The sequence below is a fragment of the Bubalus bubalis genome, chromosome 5, assembly GCF_019923935.1.
Source record: "Bubalus bubalis isolate 160015118507 breed Murrah chromosome 5, NDDB_SH_1, whole genome shotgun sequence".
Classification (NCBI taxonomy): Eukaryota; Metazoa; Chordata; class Mammalia; order Artiodactyla; family Bovidae; genus Bubalus; species Bubalus bubalis.
In genome coordinates, this window is record NC_059161.1 from 68,211,559 (window position 1) to 68,235,887 (window position 24,329).

Below are 24,329 nucleotides of genomic sequence, written 5' to 3' on the forward strand. Positions count from 1 at the left end.
ATTTTATTTAACTTTACAATATTGTATTGGTTTTGCCATATACCAAAATGAATCTGCCACAGGTATACACGTGTTCCCCATCCTGAACCCTCCTCCCTCCTCCCTCCCCATACCATCCCTCTGGGTTGTCCCAGTGCACCAGCCCCAAGCATCCAGTATCGTGCATCAAACCTGGACTGGCGACTCGTTTCATATATGATATTATACATATTTCAATGCCATTCTCCCAAATCATCCCACCCTCTCCCTCTCCCATAGAGTCCAAAAGACTGTTCTGTACATCAGTGTCTCTTTTGCTGTCTCGTATACAGGGTTATTGTTACCATCTTTCTAAATTCCATATATATGCGTTAGTATACTATATTGGTGTTTTTCCTTCTGGCTTACTTCACGCTGTATAACAGGCTCCAGTTTCATCCACCTCATTAGAACTGATTCAAATGTATTCTTTTTAATGGCTGAGTAATACTCCACTGTGTATACGTACCACAGCTTTCTTTCCATTCATCTGCTGATGGACATCTAGGTTGTTTATTATTACTATTTTATGTATTGAGCTCCCCCCGCCTTTTCCAGATGAAGGTGCCAGAAGAACAAAACTGGTGGCAAATAAATCACGTCTTCTGATAACTTGATCCAATTTGGATAACTTAGCTCAAATACCATCACTAACTTGAATATCTTTGTCACTGGCAGTGCTAAATATCAAGATTACAGCAATTATGTTATAAGGTATATATATATAAATTATATATTTAGCTTTGGTCAATAAGCCATAAGTCCCTAAGTTCAAATTAATCAAAAAGACACCCCTGTTTGATATTTAACTGCCATTTGTCATTTATAACTTTTAAAATGTTATTTATTGTTTTTAAAATACATTTTCTTTCCTCCATACTTTTTCAATATTTACTTTTTATACCTTTCAAGATGGCTTTGGCTTATTCTAAAAAAACTTTGAGACTTGATAGGTCAACTTGCCACTCTAATGGCAGAAAGTGAAGAGGAACTAGAATGTTTTGATGAGGGTGAAAGAGGAGAGTGAAAAAGCTGGCTTAAAACTCAACATTCAAAAAACTAAGATTATGGCACCTGGTCCTATCACTTCATGACAAATAAGGAAACAGTGGAAACAGTGAGAGTTTTAATTTTCTTGGATTCTAAAATCACTGCCACCATGAAATTGAAAGACACTTGCTTCTTGGAAGGAAAGCTATGACAAACCTAATACTGCTCTATTAAAAAGCAGAGACATCCCTTTGCTGACAAAGGTCCTTGTAGTCAAAATGATGGTTTCTCCAGTAGTCATGTACAAATGTGAGAGTTGGATCTTAAGGCTGAATGCCAAAGAATTGATGCTTTTGAACTGTGGTGCTGGAGAAGATTCTTAAGAGTCCCTTGGACAGTAAGAAGATCACACCAGTAAATCCTAAAAGAAATCAACCCTGAATAGTCACTGGAAGGACTGATGCTGAAGCTGAAGCTTCAAAACTTTAGCCACCAAATGGGAAGAGCTGACTCATTGGAAAAAAACCCTCATACTGAAAGTTTGAGGGCAGGAGGAGAAGAGGGTGACAGAGGATGAGATGGCTGATTTTTATCACCAACTCAATGGACATGAGTTTGAGCAAATTCCAAGAGATAGTGAAGGACAGGCAATCCTGGAGTGCTTTGGTCCATAGGGTTGCAAAGAGTCAGACACAACTTGGTGACTGAAAAAACAGGTCAGTTTAGTGGAGAAATACAACCAAATGTTTGTATCCTGATGATAACCCATAGGTTTACTCCAGGAGAATGTCTTCTTCCCTTCCCCTTTCTTTCTTTCCATTTCTTTTTTGTTCATTTTAAATGTTGTTTTGTGTATTATACACTATTTGGAAAAAGTCATCCAATTGTCCTAACTTGGCCACAACTTAAAATATAAATTACTAAGTATATTTCAAAAATATGCATTTTATTATGTTTAATAATCCCCTGAAAACCTTGAAAACATTACACAGACAGATAACATTTCTGCTTTCTAATTTTCTCCAGGAATGAAGACTGCAATTCTTCAAATATTACAAATATTATCTGTTCTGAAATGTTAAGATGCTTACATATTTTTATTTTTAAAAAAGCTCTAACCCCATCAAAATAATGGCTTTGCACACTAATTACTCTATTAGAAAAGTATAATTAACTAGTTCCATTTTAGATTATTTCTCTAGCTCAAGAAACTGATCAGTTGGTATCTAACAGCATATGTTTCTTTTCACAGGTTAAGATAATTACTCCTTTGGGAACATTTTGTTAACTTCATTTACAGAGATCTAAATTCCATCCAAGCAAAAGATGTGATAAATGAAAAACTCAATTGGAAAAATAAGGAGGTAGATATCTTTGCATCTAATGGAAGCAGACTTTAAAATAAAAATACCATTCCGTAACTGTATGGAGCTTTCCATTTAGTACGATATGTATAGAACAAAATTCAGTTGTCAGATGAAGGTGAAAAGAATATGATGTAGAGAAATAGTGGAGTCTTTGCCTGGTCCTCAAGGGACTGGAGCAAAGAGAAGAAAAATGTTCAGTGCCAAGCACCGCAAATACAATGAGCAGCATTTAACACCTAGAATCAAGTCAGGGTGTATTTGGAGAATGTGAACAGCAGTGCTAGGACATAAAACACGTGTTATAACAAAGGCTAAACTACTCGTAGGAGCTTCCCAGATGATTCAGAAAATTTCCCAAATCACCTGGGTTGAATAAAAACTTACTTTTTCTCATTCAGATATCTTCCACATTTTTCTTTTCACGATGACATATTTGCTTTTAATCTGATTTAGAGTTAAATAAATCATTTCTTGTGGTGTAATATTTTTCTAAAGAAAAATTTCCCAGATATAGCTATTAACTTCTCCCTAGTGGAAAGCTACACGTCAGTTCTCTGGTTGATTTTACTCTCCTTTTTCAATTTCAGAAACAGTGATCACATTTACAGATGCAAGAAGGAATTAGTTTGAAGCAGACTGTAATTTCTAAGGATGATGTAAGGGAAATAAATACTAAAGCCAAGCAGGATAACATTTATTCCAACTGTTCTGACATTTTATTTTGCATCAAGAAAGTAGAAAATGAAAACTTACCTATTATTCTCATTTCACTCAATAAAAATAATTTCAGTTATTTATCTACTTGTTATTGTTACCAAAATAATCAGAAATATTAAAAAGTAAAATAAATTGTGAGATTATAAGAGTGATTGTGTGATTAAGTAAAGCAGATGACATTATGATAAAAGAAAAACTGTAGATTCCCTTCACTGAAGGATTAAAAAAGTATACATTGCTCTATTTTAGGAAATAACTTTTAAACAAATTTCTTGAGAGCAAGATCTCTAAGCTTTGGAGTGTACTGGACCAATTGCATGATGTTAGATGCTATATTATAAACTTATTATCCTGAAAGCAGAATTTAATGATTCAAGTATAATTGTGATGTTTATTTTAAAATTTTCACGTCTTTTTCATTCCTCTTTTATTCCCAGTAATTTTTTTTTCTTTTTGAGATTACATGACTCATATCATTTTCGTCTTGGATGCTCCAAAGGACGTGACTGAGGAAGCAAGGAAAATCTAGCAACTTGGCATAATATTTTTAAATATGACTTTTGGTTTCTAGTCTGACATATAAAGAGCCTGGAGGTCATCAATTCCAGTCTCATAATAATACAAAAAAAACACAGCAACTGAAGTCAACAATTATACTTAGATCCATCAGAACTGAAGTCACAGGGCAAACTGCTGCCCCAAAACTAGACAGAGAGATGGATACAGACAATCAGAGCTTACCAGGAGCAGAAGCCCACAGCTGGAGCCAGTATCCCCTATGATGAAAAGGACACCTGTTTTTGGTGTTAGTTATAGAAGTTCTTGTAGGTCTTCATAGAACTTTCAACTTCAGCTTCTTTGGTTGGGGCATAGATTTGGATTACTGTAATATTTAATGGTTTGCTTTGGAAATGAACAGAGATCATTTTGCTGTTTTTAAGACTGCATACAAGTACTACATTTCAGACTCTTTTATTGATTTTGGGGCTACTCCATTTCTTCTAACAGATTCTTGCCCACAGTAGTAGATATAATGGTCATCTGAATTAAATTTGCCCGTCGCAGTCCATTTTAGTTCACTGATTCCTAAAATGTCCATGTTCACTCTTGCCTCTTCCTGTTTGATCACTTCCAATTTACCTTGATTCATGGACCTAACATTTCAGGTTCCTATGTAATATTGTTCTTTACAGCATCGGACTTGACTTTCACCACCAGGCACATCCACAACTGGGCATTGTTTCTGCTTTGGCTCAGCCTTTTCATTCCTTCTGGAACTGTTTCTCTGCTCTTCTCCAGTAGCATATTGGGAACCTACAGACCTGTGCAGTTCATCTTTCAGTGTTGTATCTTTTTGTCTTTTCATACTGTTCGTGGAGTTCTCAAGGTAAGAATGCTGAATTGGTTTGCCATTTCAGTCTACCACGTTTTGTCAGAACTCCCCACAATGACCTGCCTGTCTCCGGTGGCCCGACACAGCATGGCTCATAATTTCATTGAGTTAGACAAGGTTTTGATCCCTGTGATCAGTTCGGTTAGTTTTCTGTGATTGAGGTTTTCATTCTGTCTGCCCTCTGATGGATAAAGATAAGAGGCTTGTGGAAGCTTCCTGATGAGAGGGACTGGTTGGGGGGAAAACTGGGTCTTGCTCTGGTAGGCAAGGTCATGCTCAGTAAATCTTTAACCCAATTTTCTGCTGATGGGTGGGGCTGCGTTCCCTCCCTGTAATTTGGCCTGAGGCCAAACTAGGGGTAATGGCAGTAATGGTGACCTCCTTCTAAAGGACTTATGCCAGCATGCCGCGGCTCCCAGGACTGTTGTAGTCATGCCCCTGACCCCACAGCAGGCCACTGTCAATCCACACCTCCACCAGAGACTCCTGGACACTTACAGGCAAGTCTGGGTCAGTCTCTTGTGGGGCCACTGCTCCTTTTCCTGGGTCCTGGTGTGCACAGATTTTCTTGTGCCCTCCAACATTCTGTTTTCCCAGTCCTGTGGAAGTTCTGTAATCAAACCCCTCTGGCCTTCATTGTCAAATTCCCTGGGGGTTCTCAGTCCCTTTGCCAGATCCACAGGTTGGGAAATCTGTTGTGGGCCCTAGAACTTTTGCAACAGTGCAAGAACTTCTTTGGTATAAATTGTTCTCCAGTTTGTGGGTTGTCTGCTCACTGGCTCTATGGGAAACTAGAGCTAATGGCAAACTCCTCCAAGAGGACTGATGCCACATGCTGTGCCTCCCAAATCTGCTGCAGCCAGAGCCCCATCCCTGCGGCAGGTCACTCCTGACCCATGCCTCTGCAGGAAACATTCAAACACTCAAAGGCAGGTCTGGTTCAGTCTCCTGTGGGAGTCTGTGATCCTTTCATTTGGTCCTCATGTACACGAGGTTTTGTTTGTGCCCTTTGAGTGTCTCTGGAGGATCTGAGATTTACTTGTAAATGCAATTGTGCCCCTCCTACCATCTCATCAGGGCTTCTCCTTTGTCCTTGGATGCAGGGTATCTTTTTTTTGGTGAGATCCAACATTCTCCTGTTGATGGTTGTTCAGCAGCTAGTTGCAATTTTGGTATTCTCACAGGAGAAAATGAGTGCATGTCCTTACACTCTACCATCTTAAGAACTAAATTAAGTAGAAGATTACAGCTGAAAAATTGCAAGTCACAGATCTGACATGAGAAGTCTCTAGGGACACCTAGAAACAATAGGAATGACACAAGATACAAGAGAAAATTTTAGCCTCTGACATCACGGCTACAGAAAATCATATAAATAGCCGAACTCCTAGTCAGAGGAAAATGAGAACTTCACACTAAAGGTCTATCTTCATCAATTTCTTTTACCTGAATACAACATGCCTGGTTTAAACAAAATGTTACAAGGCAAGCTAAAGGGTGAAAAAAAAAATTAACCCACATAATTCAGTTCAGTTCAGTCACTTGGTCACGTCAAACTCTGCGACCCATGAATTGCAGCACACCAGGCCTCCCTGTCCATCACCAACTCCCGGAGTTCACTCAGACTCACGTTCATTGAGTCGGTGATGCCATCCAGCCATCTCATCCTCTGTCATCCCCTTCTCCTCCTGCCCCCAATCCCTCCCAGCATCAGGGTCTTTTCCAGTGAGTCAACACTTCGCTTGAGGTGGCCAAAGTACTGGAGTTTCAGCTTCAGCATCAGTCCTTCCAATGAATACCTAGGACTGATCTCCTTTAGGATGGACTGGTTGGATCTCCTTACAGTCCAAGGGACTCTCAAGAGTCTTCTCCAACACCACAGTTCAAAAGCATCAATTCTTCGGTGCTCAGCTTTCTTCACAGTCCAACTCTCACATACATACATGACCACTGGAAAAACCACAGCCTTGACTCGACGGACCTTTGCTGGCAAGTAATGTCTCTGCTTTTTAATATGCTGTCTAGGTTGGTCATAACTTTGCTTCCGAGGAGTAAGCATCTTTAATTTCATGGCTGCAATCACCATCTGCAGTGATTTTGGATCCAAAAAAATAAAGTCTGACACTTTTTCCCCATCTATTTCCCATGAAGTGATGGGACCAGATGCCATGATCTTCGTTTTCTGAATGTTGAGCTTTAAGCCAACATTTTCACTCTCCTCTTTCATTTTCATCAAGAGGCTCTTTAGATCTTCTTCACTTTCTGCCATTAGGATGGTGTCATCTGCATATCTGAGGTTATTAATATATCTCCCGGAAATCTTGATTCCAGCTTGTGCTTCTTCCAGCCCAGCATTTCTCACGATGTACTCTGCATCTAAGTTAAATAAGCAGGCTGACAATATACAGCCTTGACGTACTCCTTTTCCTATTTGGAACCAGTCTGTTGTTCCATGTCCAGTTCTAACTGTTGCTTCCTGACCTGCATATAGGTTTCTCAAGAAGCAGGTCAAGTTGTCTGGTATTCCCATCTCTTTCAGAATTTTCCACAGTTTATTGTGATCCACATAGTCAAAGGCTTTGGCATAGTCAATAAATTATATGTTCATAAATCAATAAACTTCTAGACTGACAAATCTGAATGTTCAAAATGGCAGGTAATTTAGAATTATCAGATCAGAAGTTTAAAGTAACTATGAATTTAAAGAAACCCTATGCTAAGAGTTCTAACAGAAAGAACAGACAACATGCAAAGCTGAAAGGTAATAGAAACAAAATATTGGGATCTCCAAGGAAAGAATCAAATGGAAATATCAGAAGTAAAAATATACCAGAAATAGAAAGTGTAGGTGAGGAACTCATTAGTTTACTGGACATACCCAAGGAAAGAATCAATGAACTTGAAGATATGTCAGTAAGAACTTCCAAAATTGATATGTAAAGAGGAAAAGAAAAATAGAACCAAAATATGGAATGGAATAAAAAACTGTAATGGTAATACCAGGGGAAGAAAATTTAAAAAGAGAAGAAATAATAATAGAGAACTTTTCAAAATTAATGACAGCCATTAAACCACAGATCCAGGAGACTCAGAGAACATCAAGTATAATAAATACTAAAAACCTACACCTAGGTATATCATATTCAAACTGCAAAAAATCAAAGACTAAGAGAAAGTCTTTAAGAAGAACTGTGCCTTAGGGAAAGTCTTTACAAAGAACTGAGCCTTCTATAATATTTACTGGTTTTGAGAGGGCCCTGAAAAGAATAATTGAATATCAAACTTATAAGATATTTGACGTATGATGTACAAAGCAGGTAACAGGTATCATATGATCAAATACCCAATAGTAAAAAGTGCATTTGGAGAACATAGGCACAGAGGAAGTAAGTATATAGCTATGGTCTAATAAATAAGGTGAGGTATTTCTTCTGGCTGATGCATAGGAGTTAGTTAAGGGTTGGTCAGAAAGATGGATATTCTAGGAGATAGGACTGCCTGACAGATTTTCCAGTCAACACTTATGGATCTTGTTTCTGCTGTTTTGCAAGGTACTTCCAAAGTGCAGTGGATCATAAAAATACATCATACATAGGCTCTTTTTTTAGTAACTTAAAATCTATTGGGAAAAAATGATAGCCATTATATAAAAAGAGCACATTATAGTTAGAGTCAGAAATCTGGGAATCTCTTAAACTGTCTGGAATTAGTCAGTTGTGTGGCTTGGGGAAATTATTTTCGGGGTCGCACAGAGTCGGACACGACTAAAGTGACTTAGCAGCAGCAGCAGCAGCAGTGAAAGTCTATTCCCTTAAAGAATAAAAATAATCACACATTTCTTGTGTGTATTTTGTGAGAATTAAATAAAATATATTTTAAATTACCAGGCTCATATTAGTTCAGTGTATGCTTGTTGAATTTTTTGACTGGGGCATTAAATAATTCAAGAGTTTAAGAGTAAGGCAAGGTTGTCCTTGGTGGTTCAGAAGGCAAAGAATCTGCTTGCAATGTGGGAGACCTGGGTTCAAAGCCTGAGCTGGGAAGATCCCTGGGGAAGGGAATGGCAACCCACTCTAGTATTCTTGCCTGGGAAATTCCATGCACAGAGGAGCGGGGAAGGTTCAGTCCATGGGGTCCCAAAGAGTTTGACATGACTGACCAACTAACACTTTCACTTTTTAAGGTAGTCAGAGAGTTGATGTCCAAGGGGCATTTCCAAAAGATATGAGTTTAGATAAATGTCATATTACCACAAAATGCCCTTCATTTCAGAACATTTTCTTATTAAAAAAAAAAAGACACTTTAATTAGATTTTAGAGGATATATAGCAACAGTTCCCATTTTGGCACCAGAACCTGGGTTTGTGGAAGACAATTTTTCCACAGACCTAGGGTGGGCCAGGGGGACGGTTTCATGATGATTCAAGTACATTATATTTATTGGGTACCTTATTTCTATTATTGGTTTTCTTGGTGACTCAGTGGTAAAGAATCTGCCTACAATGCAGGAGATACAGCTTCAATCCCTGGGTTGGGAAGATCCCCTGGAGAAGGAATTAGCAACCCACTCCAGTATTCTTGCCTGGGAAATCCCATGGACAGAGAAGCCTGGTAGGCTACTGGTAGTCCATGCGGTTGCAAAGAGTCGGACATGACTATGCAACTAAACAACAATTGTAATGCAGAATCAGACCATCAGGCATTAGAGTCTCATTTGGAGTGTGCAACATAGATCCCTTGCATGCACAGTTCATACTATGGTTTGCACTCCTATGAGAATCTAATGCCACTGCTGATCTGACAGGAGGCAGAGTTCAGATAGGAATGCAAGCAATGAGGAGCAACCGTAAATACAGATGAAGCTTTGCTCATTCACCTGCCACTCACCTCTTGCTGTGTAGCCCAGTTCCTAACAGGCCATGAACTGGTACTGGTCCATGGCCTGGGGTTTGAGGACCCCTGATATATAGGACTTAAATAAACAGAGAGAAGGGAAAAAGACATTGCCAATGAGAAGAAAGTCTGTCTGACTGAGACCCATAACAAAAACTTAGGAAGACCAAACTTACCTAGAATGGAGATATCATTGTGAACTCTAGTGGGAGATACAACTCCTTATTATGGGGAGGGAGGAGGGAGGAGGGTTCAGGATGGGGAACACATGTATACCCGTGGCGGATTCATTTTGATATTTGGCAAAACTAATACAATTTTGTAAAGTTTAAAAATAAAATAAAATAAAAAGTTTATGGAAGTCTAAAGCAGAGAAGCATTAATTTTAATGATCTATTCATTAAAAACTCACAATGAAACCAAAGATGCACTGATAATAGAAGACATTGATCTGCCCATGTTACAGGTTTATACTGAAGGAAGAAGTAACTGGAAGTTAAAATAGGTTTCCAATCTGAGAGTCACTTGAGGAATATAATTACTGTTGTTGTGAAGAGGTTATATTCAATTCAGGGGAAATTAGAGCATGTAGCTGGGAGATGATTACAAAAGGCAACATAGCAATAAATACTTGGAATGGTGATGATCTCGTAAACCTATTCCCTAGTCTAAGCAACTCTGGAAACTGTACTTCTAGGAAGTTACATTTTAAGAGACAGCAAGAATCTCAGTTTATTGATCACTCAAGAGAGCAATGGGAGGATCCTGAAATAATGTGGGCTTGGTTGACTCATGAAACCCACCAAGTTGCTTAACATCAAAGCCAGACAGGCTTGTCTAACAGCAAAACCAATCCAACTTGCTTAGCAATAAAACTATGCAATGGCGATATGCATCACATCACAAGACAATACAACAATAGTGGAAACACAAGGCCTATATCCTGCCCAATGATGTCAATGTTAATGACCCCTACGACATGCTCTCTGCACAATAATTTAGGGGAAAAGATGGCACTTCAAAGTGAAAGACTCTTATTAAATTGAAACATGAAATAAATTTTCCATAGTGCCATGACTGTCCCAGATGAGCCATATGGAGTCAAAATCTCCCCCAGCTGACATATAGGAGGAGTTAATGATGGAATACTTGAAGAACAAGGAAGGTGGTTTTCTCCTTCTCCCCTCTTTTCCTTTGATGATAAAATTATAAGCCACTAAGTACTCAGGGCAGCACAACCTTTGCTCACCTGCCCACTTATAACCATCACAATTGTCTTATTCTAATAAATAACTTCTCACCTATCACTTCGCCTCTTGCTGAATTCTTTCTGTGCAGACATAAAGAACTGGAGCTTCTCGGAGCCCTCATATGCCACCTACTGGCTTTACTTTAGGGTTCTCATATTTTTCTGATTCCCACTGAGTCTTTGATGACCCACCCTACACATGAAAAGCACGTAAAAAGATAGGTAAATAGATATCTCTACTTATAAGCTTTCTATTTAAAAAAGCTTCCAGAGTGAAAAATACAATTACATATCAGTGTAAAAGTGAGTTTTCAATTCCTGACAATAGTCACTTGGTCACTTTAAACAAATGGACTTAGGAAGAGGCTTTGGGGAAAGCCTTTCCTTCTATATAAGTAAAAGCTTTTAACTCAGGTACAGTAAGAGCCATTCTTTCCAGCTTGTGTGAAGCACTTTCTGGTCCTTTGAGCACAGCCCATTCTAAAAACTGCATGTGCAAAGGGCAAGTGCAAATGCAGAGAGGAAAAATCTTTGGAGCAGTGGTGACATCACTTCAATAAATACACAGAGTAGACATTGTTGAAGCCCCACCGCATATCACAGCATCCTTTTAATGTTTATGTCTTGCTGCAACTCTGGAAACAGTGACAATTTCTCACCTCAAGTGTCTGCTCACCCTTCCCTGCCTGGGGGCTTTCTGGTACCAGAGAATACTGTTTCACTTCATCCAGGAATTCATCTCCTGGTGGCTGATCTTCAATAAATGAACAAAGGAGGACAACGAATGAATCTCAACCTCCCCATCGTCTAGTGGGACAAGTGTGACCTGTGCTGCTTAGAAAGGTCCCGGTGGTACCGACTCCTAGCTCCCCACAATGGTAACCCACTTAATTGCAACCCCATTATTGGCTTTTCACTTTTGCTTAAGCCACGGTCCCTGCTGCTTCAGGTGTGTTTCCTGGGATCATCTTTCTTTTGGGTCTGCTTTTGCGGGAACAAATCTAACAAAGTTTGTTCTTGGAATGACCCCTGAAGAAGATATTCTGTAATCAGTCCTCTTGCTATCAGGTGACGATGGGTGGCACATTAGTAGGGGCATCATAAAGCCTGGCATGCTGTAGTGTCACACTTCTTTAAACTCTTATTTCTTCTGGATTGGGGTGAGGTAGGGGGAAAGGTAGCACTTGAAGATGTGAGGGCAAAGGTTACAATGAGAACTGTGGAGTTACCTGCCCTCGAAGTTTACAGAACAATGGCAGGCTCAAGGCAGTCAATGATCAAGTAGAATCATTTGAACAGATCTGTCTCCTGAGCAGCTTGAAGAAATACTGAACTGATTAATTTTGTCTAGAATTAGATCCTAAAGATCTTGAGACACAAAGGAGACAGAATACACAGCTTGGGCAGGTCACCTATGCTCAAAATGAGGACTCTGACAGAGAAGGAGTCAGACCTTGAGACCAAGGCTGGGGGTCTTTAGTCAAATGCTTAAGAAGTTCAAATCCTGTTTTCCCTGAGCCCTCTTGGCTACCGAGCATCTCCATTCCCTGGTCTTGCTGCATTGAAGCTTGCCACTGTACAACTGCCTACACATGAAGCAGAGGCTTCACCTGAGGTTCACAGTTCAGGACAATATGTGTCCTCTTCAACGTTTGCCCATCCTCCCTGCATCGTTGTCCATCTGTTGGAACAAGCAGTTTACTCAGCTTGCAGGACAGCTGCAAGACCTGATTAAGACATGTTAGCAGGAAAATGGGGAGCCTATGTTGGGGAGGATCTTGAGGGTATTAGGCTAGCAGGGTGGTAGAGTACAAGACTGGATACAGGAAAAAGTGACTGATACAGGGGTACTCTCTTGAGTCTCAATGACTCAGTATTTAATTTCCTGGCAAAAACAGTTGCATATAGTTTTATCAGTTTGCTCAGATGGTTCTCAGATGTTTCTCTGTTCTCAGGGCATATCACTGAACTAGATAAACTTATCACAGGTTAAACCTCTGTGGCCAGTGGAAAGAGTCATTATGGTATGAAAGGTTAAGTCAAGGTTCCTAGAACTATCTCCATTAACCATGAGAGTAAATCTGAGACAATACTGCCTCATGGGTGGAGTTATAAATGTTAGTCTTAAAAGTAGCCCCTTCCATGACATCAATATGATTTCAAAAAAGTAGGTCATGGGGATGATGATGTTATCATTAACTTAAGCAACAGTAGACCAGCTGCAGCTGTTGTGCTAAATATGATGGTATATTTTGTCAGAAATCAACTTTTTCTGGCACTTGTTATGGGGTTTTTGAGCCAGAGCTGGAGTCAGCAATCTTTTTTAAGGGTCATGTAGGAAATATTTTAGACTTGGAAACCATATATTCGATGTCTCAATTACTCATGTCTCTCATTGCAGCACAAAAGCAGGTATAGACAATACTTAAATAAGTGGTTGTGACTGTATTCCAATAAAACTTTATTTATAAAAATGGATTATAGGCCCATGGGTTATAGTTTGCCAAACCCTAATCCAGAGAATGTGGTTTCCTCATCAGGAAAGATATTTATATTCACTTGAGAAATAAATCAAACCATATTCACTGTATTTTCAAGGGTTATTTTAACTCCCTTACTCTCTATTAGAAAAATTAATCACCTTGAATCTTTGAAGGATATCTCACTAGTCCACCAGCAGGACTTCCCTGGTGGCTCAGAAGGTAAAGCGTATGTCTACAATGCGGGAGACCTGGATTCAATCCCTGGGTCAGGAAGATTCCCTGGAGGAGGCAATGACAACCAACTCCAGTACTCTTGCCTAGAAAGTCCCATGGATGGAGGAGCCTGGTGCAGGCTACTGTCCATGGGGTGGCAAAGAGTTGGACATGACTGAGCGACTTCACTTTCTGTCTTTCTTTCACTTTCACTGGTCCACCATGTTGATGAATTTATGCTAATTGAACCTAATGAACAGAAGTACCAAGAACATAATGGATCCCCTGGTAAGACACACATATATATGCCAGAGGGTAAAAGAAAAACTGTACAATAATCAGAGTCCTGTCCCATCAGTAAAATTTCTAGCAGTTCTAATAATCTTAGGGAGGAGGGGGACATCCACTATATTGGTAAAAGAAAAGTTACCACATTCTTACCACTATGAAAGAAGTATGTGGTGATCCCTTTTGAGTTTTGGAGGCAATAACTTTCTAGAAGTATCTTTATAATACTTCTTCAAGCCATTTATCAGGTGACTCCAGAGCTTGGTGTCTGAGGGGAAGCCAGAAATGGCACTTCCACACACAGTTCCACTCAAGAGGTGGCCCTAAGGACATGGTGAAGAGAAATCGTCTCAGTGGTAAGAACATTAGGCAACACACTCCAGTATTTCCTTCCAGGGAGGAAGAAGCAGTTGAGATAAAGGCACATACAGGTTGCTGGGCAATGGCAAATGGCTTCATTAGAAACCAGAAGAAAACAGTACTAGAACATTTAATAAAGGAATTAGAGTGAGAAGGAATGTAAGTGGGTCTATGTGAATGGACCTGAAATATGAATGTTTTTCTGTGTCATGTCAATGTCCACAAGAGAATATCTACTGCAGAAAAGAGGCTTAACAACTAGGTGGATAAGATGACTTGTCCAGTAGATGTCAGTCTTTGTCTTTGACCTGTCTTTGACCAGATGGTTTCTGTCTTTGGCCATCCATTGCTTGCACATTTAATCAGTGAGTAGAGTATCTATATATGTTAGCAAGGATAAAGGTTATACATGAGCACAAAGGCAAGGATTCAGTTTTACCAAGGCTTTTGTATTTAGTTACAGATATTGCTGAATATCTGAACTTTCAACGGCAGAGAATCACTTATGAGCATGTTGTATACATCAAATGTCTTTTTCATGAAGTGAGCAATGATTCATCCTTATTGCAACTGAAACTTATTCTAGAATGATGGGCTTTTTCCCTTTCACAAGCACTACTGTCCTAATTCTGACAGATTTACTGGTGTAGTGTACTAAATAGCATTGCTTTAGACCAAGGAAGTCATTTCATAGCAAAGGAGATGTAATATTGAACACGCACCCATAAGATTCACCAGTCCTTTCATACAGTAAATCATCCAGAAGTTCATGACCTGAATTTTAGAATGAATACTCAAAGTTTCATCTACAGTTACAACTAGGAGGACACACTCTCCTGAGTTGGGGCAATCTCCTTCAGAATGTGGTATAAACATTGTTCAGTTCAGTTCAGTCACTCAGTTGTGTCCAACTCTCTGTGACCCCATGGACTGCAGCACACCAGGCTTCCCTGTCCATCACCAACTCCCAGAGCTTGCTCAAACTTAAGTCCATCAAGTCGGTGATACCATCCAACCATCTCATCCTCTGGTGTCCCCTTCTCCTCCTCCTGCCTTCGATCTTTCCTGCATCAGGGTCTTTTCCAAGGAATCAGTTCTTCACATCAGGAAGCCAAATATTGGAGTTTCAGCTTCAGCATCAGTCCTTCAAATGAACATTCAGGACTGATTTCCATGACATTAGACAGCGCTGTGTGCCCAAGAGCTAGGACACACTGAACCAAGAGCCATGGGACAGAAGTAGGAATGGCTCTTATCACCACTCTCAGTCATCTATTTGGGGAATTTTTGCTTCCTTCCCATGCAACCCAATTGTGATTGATCCCAGTGCCCTATATTGGTGAAGAAGAGGCTGCTTCTACAACCAAAAGACACAGTAAGAGTTTCATTAAATCCAAAGCTAGGGACTTTCTTGATGGTCCAGTGGTTAAGAATCCACCAGCTAATGCAGGGGACACAGATCCAATCCCTGGTTCAGGAAGATTCCACATGCTGTGTGGCAACTAAGCCCATGGGTGACAACTAATGAGTCCATGCTCCACAACAAGAGAAGCCGCCACAGTGAGAAGCCCACACACTGCAACCAGAGAGTAGCCCCTGCTTGCCGCAACTAGAGAAAGCCTGCACATAGCAACAAAGGCCTAGTAAAGTCAAAGATCTAATAAAAAGAATTTTTAAAACCCCACAGTTACAGCTGATACCAAATCATCTTGGACACTATACCAACAGACTCAAATACAAAGAAAGTAATTACTGTCATAAGTATCTACAGACAATAATTCATATTGAGAACAAGGAGAAATATGTCTTGGAACTTTATTAATATGCTAGGGCATTTCTGGATGTTCTCATGCTCAGTAACAATACTAAGAAAACAATTATAGCCACAGTAGCCTGAGAAAATCAAGATAACCAGAAACTCATACCCCTTAGGAATGAAGATGTGGGTCACTCCACCTGGAGATCAATCTCTATCAGAAGAAATGTGTCTAAGGATGAAGGTAGTCTAGACTAGTACTAGTAGTCCTTCTGATGCCTTATCTCAGTTTCCCTTGTGGTGCCTGAGTGCACTTCAAACTGTGATTTCTGACAGGGATGTGAGGGGCACGGGGATGTGCACAGAGTGATCTTCTGCCCAGTGTGGGGTATGTACACCAATGTCCTTCCTAGGCTCCCATTGCCTGGCAAGATAGTTCAGAGGCGAGTTTCTCAGAAATTCATCCAATGGAATTGAGTCCCAGTTGACCACAGTGATAAACCATTAATAAATTCACATTTATCTGACTTTTCTCTTGCCCCAGTTTCTGTTTTCCCTCTTTTTCTTTCAGACTCTTCATGATCATCTCCTAAATGAATTATTTGCATTCAAATATTTGTATCTAGGTCTGATTTGGGGAAAACCCAATATAAGTCATATAATATCTCAAAATAAGTAATATACAAGTTAAATATAAGTATTAAAATGGATGTATAAATATATATATTCAGCAAGACCAGTTCCACCACTTTATGGATACTGAGTACACCACTTCTCAGAGGCAGGTCTTGCCTAGTAGTCATGTGGGTTAAAGGAATATGTGAGTCATTCTCTGATCCTAGCAATAGGAAATACTTAAACCTTCCCAGTCCATAATGAACATAGACGTTATATAATTAGATCAGCAAAATCAAGCAGAGAATTTAAGGTCCAAATGGAAGACAATTAAAATGGCCCCCATTATTCATGCTGGGAGACTGGTCCTGGACAGCACATGCATTGCAAGAACTGTTATGAGATTAAAAGAGCAAAGAGCCTGCACAGTTTCAGTTTCTCAATATCACATTCTCCGGCATGTTCTAGGAATTGCTTTTAAGAAAGAAGAAGCAAACCTATAGAATTAAACACTGAAAAGTTGGTTTCTTCTGCTAAAGAAAGAAGAATATTTAAAACCAAGGTAGAGAGGGTTTACTAGGCACCAGGAGTAATCTAAATGCCTTTAAATATGCATATGAACAGAAATAATGTATTAAAGGCTAGGAGTTTCCATACTTTGTGGAAATGCAAAAGTTCATCACTTATGATTTCAATTTTCCCATACATACATCAAGGGTCATGGTCAAAGCCCGAAACTTCTTTGGTTGTCAAATTTCTCAATATATAAAATTACAAGTAATTCTCAAAAAATCAAATGCTAAAAATGATGATTGAAGTCAAGAGCTTAGAAAAGTCGAATAAAAGGATTTAAATATGTGATATTTTCAATAATTTTGCCAAATTTATTTAACTGCTTTGTTTTATATCACTTTGCTCTACTCATTCCAGATTTTTTCCCTCTTTAATTCCATTTGCTACAATCATGATATTAGCTAAATAATATACTCTATGCCATTGTGAAGCTAATTTAAGTTTCTTTTAAAATCATTGTGATCATTTGGCCTTAAGAATTTTCATTTGGTGGCAGGCATTGAGTGGATGAAGGTGGTAATGGAAAGGGGTTTAATGAATAAATTTATCTGGGTGCAAAAATCATAATAAATAAGACAAAGGGAGAAAATGAAAGAGATATTAAGACCTGTACTTTTTCTGAGCTACTCTTCAGTTTAACATATATTTTTAAAGAATTTAATAAATCAGAATTATAGTAAAAATACAAACTTGTAAACAATCATTATACTTATAATCTCCAAATAAATTAAAGTACAATGCACATTTTTATTAAACTCAACAGTTTGAATTAAGTAAATGAATTTTATTTTAAAAGTTACCATTCTTGCTACTTATATAATAAGAAATTTTAAAATATATATAATCTGGATTTGATTTTAGGTTACTATCCATCCAGAATTAAATTTTTAGTTGATATCCATCTCCATAAATAGATCATGTGATTCATATGGTTTTACATTTCATATTGGAGAGAGATTAGACAAATTCAGAAGAGAATCACTGCTGAATATTAAATTTTATAAAGATTTGAAACTTTTTACTACAATAAACAACAAAGTGTCTATAAATGAAATTCTTATTCACAAAAACTATGATGTCATAAATGAGCTACCCAGAGAGGGTCTGGTCCACTCTCTGCTTTGCAACCAAACAAATCTGCATTTAGAGACAGAGGATGAGATGGCTGGAAGGCATCACTGACTCGATGGAGGTGAGTCTCAGTGAACTCCGGGAGTTGGTGATGGACAGGGAGGCCTGGCGTGCTGCGATTCATGGGGTCACAAAGAGTCGGACACGACTGAGCGACTGATCTGATCTGATCTGATCTGAATGACAATTCTAACTGATAAAAAACTGAATATCAGATAAAACATCTCCTGAATATTGTCTACTATACTGCCTTAAATATGAAAAATAATCACAGTTTTGGATCAGATAGCAGTCATTTCTGAATTCAAACAGATAGGCGCTAACACTGATGGAAACAAAAACATAAGTTTTAAGATCTGGTAGATAGCCACCGATTTTTTAGCAAAAGTGGTTCAAAGTTCCAGACTGACATTTGATAAACAACCATAAAGTACTGTTTTTTGTTTTCCTCAATATGATTTTTCAGTGATCTTAAGAACAATCTGTGAAAAAAATTAAAGATGAAAATGAATCATAAAGAATTGAAGCAACACTAACCATTTTACGTAACCTTGCTCCTTAAGAACACAGGGGCCAAAAAGTGTGAACAATAGATGATGAAAGAAAGAGTCGTATCTGTTAGGTATTATTAATCACCCATATTAGTGTGATTCTTTTTGGTTTCAAACTTCAGACTACTTTATCTTAACTTGCTTTGCTTCATGCTTCTCACAAAAGGTGGTATTTAATTGAGACACACAACCTTGTTCTGTATATAATATGACCTAGAAAAAGTAGCACAGTTGATGTCATAGGTGATACAAAAACTGGTGTTATCAGCAAACCCAACATTTCTCAGAGGAATAAAGACGATTTTCTTTAAGAGTCTCATTCTGAAGCTACACTTTGGTAAACCAAATTTTGTGCCTTTAAAAAATTACCAAACTCCCATCTATCGTCTCTCTTCATTCCAATAAAGATTGCTCCAAGGTAAGGGTTATTTAAGGCTCCTGTTCTCCTAGGGCAGACATGGACCTGCCCTCTTTGCAAGTCCTTCCTACTCTCAGGGCCCCTTAGACGTCGCTTTCTTCACGCTGCCTCTACTGCAGTTGACAGAGAAGACAGCTTCCACACTCTAGCTTCTAACAGCTTGGAATCTCCTTAATTCAAATTAGTAGGGGAGCACAAATTGAAAATAACCACTACCTGCCACCTAGCAGGTAGAAGAAAAACAGTTTCTTGTTTCTTTTTTTTTTTTTTTAACCATGCCAAAAACAAACTAGGGAAAGCATTTACTTTTGTTGGGGAGGAAGAAATTTTCCTCTGCCCTTCTAGGTTCTTCTGTTTGCTCTAAGAATTAAATTGATATGAGACAGATTAATAGGAGAAAATTAAAACAAAAGCTTAATAACATGCACACATGGAAGAAACTCAGGAATGGTGAGTAACTCACCAGAATGGTTAAAACCCTCACCTTAAGTCCCATCTTCAGCTAGAGACAAAAGAGGGTGTTGGGGTGAGTGGTTTGAGACTTCAGAGACAATGCACATGCAGATGGAAAAGCAAATGTTTGGTAAAAAGGTTTGCTTAGACTTGGAGATACAAAGGGACACAGAGAACTCTAAGGGATCCCTCTCCACACCTTGAAGAAGGAAATGGCAACCCACTCCAGGATTCTTGCCTGGGAAATCCCATGGACAGAAGAGCCTAGCGGGCTACAGTCCATGGGGTCGCAGAGTCGGACACGACTGAGCAACTGAAATAACAACTCTACGCCTAGCCAACATTCATTACAGAAATCTCTGTAATGTGACAGATTTCTTCCTATAACAAGCCCTTTATGTAAATTATTTTAGGCAATTAGGAGAAGGTCAGAGTTTCTGAGTCTTTGAGTCTTGATTGTTTTCAACTCAAAATAATCCACACTCCAAAGAGACATTTTAGGGTAGCAAATTGGGTTCCCCAAAGCTTTTGTTCTCCTCTTCATATTTCCAGGAAAAAAGGACACAGCGGGTGACAGAGTAGAACCAAGGGATCATTGAACAGTAAGGTGCGAATCAAAAAAATGGCCCCATATTTATGTATTTGTATATGTAAATATATGTTTATGCAAATATATATATATATACACACATGTATACAAGTATATATATGTGTGTATATAGGTTTACATTTGTGTATGTATATGTGTATAAGTATATACAATATTAAAGTAGGAAGAAACCTTAGAAAGAGATGTATAGTAACATTTTCCCCATTCCATCATTGTAACAAAGGCCAAGCTACGTTCAATTTAATCTAATATGTCTACACATATAAAAATTTCCAAACTGTTTCTAAGGCAAACATGGAAGCATGTAAAACGCTGGTCTCCTTAGTTAGGTACAATGATATTTCAGATTCCAATGACTTATTTGGAGTTAAGATTGCAAAGCTACTACAGTGCAGTTAGACTTTACAGAGCAAATAAAAAAATAGATGTATAAAAAACTGCAACCAAAGATACAAAATGATCTTCCTTAAAGGCTTATCAAATTTCTTTATGGCCCACTAAGAAGAAAAAAGTTATTAACTACCTCAAATAAATCAGTCTCTTTTGATTCTTAGGAATTTGTGTTGTTTCCTATGAATCTTCCTCAAAAGCACATATGCATGTCATCACACTATCACAATGAAATGACTTGCTGATGTGAACTAGTGAAAAACAAAAAAATTAACAATATTCATGGCTTAAACTTATATAGTAGAGAGATAGTAAGCTAAGAGTAAAAGTTGGTATTTAGTTTTATAATGCTTGCAAATCTACATATTTTCCCTTCCTATCTACAAATTTGAGCATAATCACAGACTTACAAATCTACACAAAAGCATCAAAGTACTTAAACATCTTTGCTTTTCAAAGATTTGGTCTCATGTTTGATCTGGTATGTGATGTATTATAAAGCAACATCTGCATGCTACTTTTGAAATGTTGTAAAAGTTTGGCTATCTTTACAAAAGTTGCACATAGTAAAACACAGTATTCTTGTTCCATTCTTATAGAGACTGTGGTCCCTGGGATTAGCTGGGGCTGGGAAGAAGATGGTTCCTAATTTCTGTCATTCACAAGCTCGCCAGCATCCTCAGCCCCAAGCTAAAAAAGCCCACATGGAAGTAATGTTAAGAGATGAAAGGAAGGTCCATCGACGGCCTCCAATTTCCTGAAATTGCCCACTCAGAATACTTAGACGTTACAAGCCTCCCTTTCTCAAGTGCGAAGCCTGAGTGTGCTGAGCTGACATACGGTGCAGGGTGATCTCCCTCAACACCACATTTTCAGGAAAAAGGAGAGATGATCTAGCTTGAATAAAGAGGACAGCCACACGGAGTCAGGTGCCAGTGACACCCACCCAGCATGCATATCAGGAGGACAAGGGCTTCCCTGATGGCTCAGTGTATAAAGAATCCGCCTGCAATGCAAGAGACAGAGGAGATGCAAGTTTGGTCCCTGGGTCAGGAAGATCCCCTGGAGGAGGAAATGGCAACCCACTCCAGTATTCTTGCCTGAAAAATCCCATGGATGGGGAAGCCTGGTGGGCTACAGTCCATGGGGTCACAATGAGTCGGACATGACTGAGCACAGCACACGCATTGCATGAGGAGAGAGGAGACACTGGCTGTGGGAGCATCTTAAAGGCAGGCTGTCTCACCGGTTTGTGTGAGCATCTGGCCCTTCCGCATGTCAGAAGCCTGGCTCAAGGAATTACATTCCTTGTTGAACATTTTCAAAATAGCCCCATTTATTTCTTTTTACAAATAACTGTTTTCAAAATAATTTGTTTATGGGAGTCATCTGGAAAATTAAATGATATATCTTGATGTTCTTTAAAAAAAATAAGACCTCCTTTAAGTTTGTTTCATGTAATGTTTCTGAAAATTGGTAGGATTAAAATTTCCATGTGTGAAAGCATTTAGCTAAGGGATCTAATTTCCTCATAGAATAGAATATTCAAAGCTGAGAGGAGTTTTATCAGCAATTTAGACTATTGTGAATTTAAAGGCTTGTGTCAAAAAATAAAAGGCATTTGAAGCTAAAATGATCCAGTGTCGTCTCATCCAAAGTACAGGAGACCACGAATATCATGTGTATTGGTTGTGGAGGAAAACTTGTCGGGAAAAACCTAGGTGTGCAAGTATGCTTTAAAATTTTTTTCTAATTGTCATGGTTCCTTTCTTATCAATATAGAAAATCTGTGCAGTTTCTCTTGGTTATTAAGTCTTCTATAAAGTGTCTTATTCTCATATTCTTTGGTTTCAGGTAACAGGCATATACTTCAAGTTGGCAAAAACAACCAAAGCTGTGGTTGTTTTTGTTTAGCTGCTAAGTCATGTCTGACTCTTTTGTAACCCCATGAACTGCAGCCTACCAGGCTCCTCTCTCCATGGCATTCTCCAGGCAGGAATACTGGAGTGGGTTGCCATTTCCTCCTCCAGGGGATCTTCCTGACCCAGGGATCAAGCCCAAGACTCCTGCCATCTCCTACATTGGCAGGCGGATTCTTTACCACTGAGCCACCCCAGATGCCAGAGAGACAAAGTATTGAAATATTATTCAGATCCAAGCTGAAGTGACTCAGCTGTTTTAAATATTAATAGAATGGTTCTGAGTACCCATATTCTGCATGAAACTCAGTACCCTCACCAATATGTGAAATTCCAGGGACTGACACTATCTCCATGTCCTTCTTTCAATCTCAACTTAAGGTTCCCCCGTGGACCTCCCCCATACTCTGGGCCCACATAGATGTTTAGCTCGACCCCTTTAATTTTCTCAAAACAAATAAAACAAGCCTTCATAAAGGCTAATAAAAACAAGGCATTCTGCAGTGTAACAGACTTACGGGAAGTTTGGGGTTGTACTGGGGATAACGCGCAGCAGCACCAGCAGTTATAAATATTAGATGCCTCTCTCTTCCTCTCTCTTTGTAGAAGTCATTTACTCACACACAGGAGGCTTAGCTTCTCTCCCTCAAGAATTTCTCACCTTTGTATTTCACTTCCTTTATTAAGCAAAATAAATGAGCTGAGTTCTTGCCACTCAGCTCTGAGCTTTCCTTTGTATGGAATGAGCCCTGATAACATCCATCGAGAACTTTCTTCCACCTCCATTTCTTGAAGGGAAGAGAGCAATATGACAATTTGTTTTCTCTCTCAGTAGCACTCACTATGGCCCCTGGTGCTGTCCCTGGAATATTTCTGATTCTCCTTCCTTCCAGACACAGAGTGGGTCTGTATTTTTTGGCCCTACCAGTTTCATGTGATCCATGCAATGTGATAATTTCTGAAAGATGGGTGGTGAGTGATGAATGTCACTTCTGAGCAACTTCCAGTGTGAAGCCCTCTCTCTTCCCCCTGCCAGGTACCAGCACTGCTTGGGATGCAGGTGCCTCAGGGCACCTGAGTGACTACAGCAGGAAACACTGCAGCTGACCCATGGTAGGCAGCTCCCTGGGTGTCTAATGGATGTGACCTTCCTCAATGCCCCCACGCTGCCAGGTAGCAAAATGAAAAATTAGACCTGATAATTAATGATACCTGGTCCTTCAAATGTAAACATTTCCCCTGTTTAAATGGTTTCTTTCAGGTAGATTCACAGACTGGGGAGTTTAGCATCATGATGATGAGAGACCCTGCATCCATTCTCAACAGCTGGAGCTGTTTTCTGGTCCTTGCTGGGCCCAGAGACGACATTTCATGTCTGCTCGGTGCTCCCTGACCACAGAGACCACACCATGAACAAGCTCTTGGGACCAACTAAGTCTGCAGAGCACTGCCTTCCCCTGCAGGCCCTCTTGTTCTCTTCTCCTAAGGGTGGGTGTCATTCTGACTTAGTCCTTGCCCAGGTGGGCTCCCTGAAACCTCCAGTTTGGGTATCATTTTGCCTCAATAAGAGCAACGCCTTTCCTCTCCCAGCCTGATAGCATCACTGATTTTGATATACTTCAAATCATTTGGGAGATACAAGAGATTCCCATCAATCCTGCTATGTAAGCACTCCACATCACTGTTTTCCCCTGATGTGGTCATGCATGATACAGTAGGGTCTTTCTGCAAGGGAGCCTCCCCCTCAAGCCCCTAAGGTGATGTGGCAAAAGGCTTCTTGATTTTAGTTTTTATTTAAATATGATATATCAGGGGAGTGTGTAATTTCCTCAGTTCTGTCTCACCATAGCAAAGATTTGAAATGGCAGACCAATGTTACAGCTCAGTTACAGCTCAGTTTTATTTGGCAAGCAAAGGAAAATATATTCTGGAGGCATGAGAG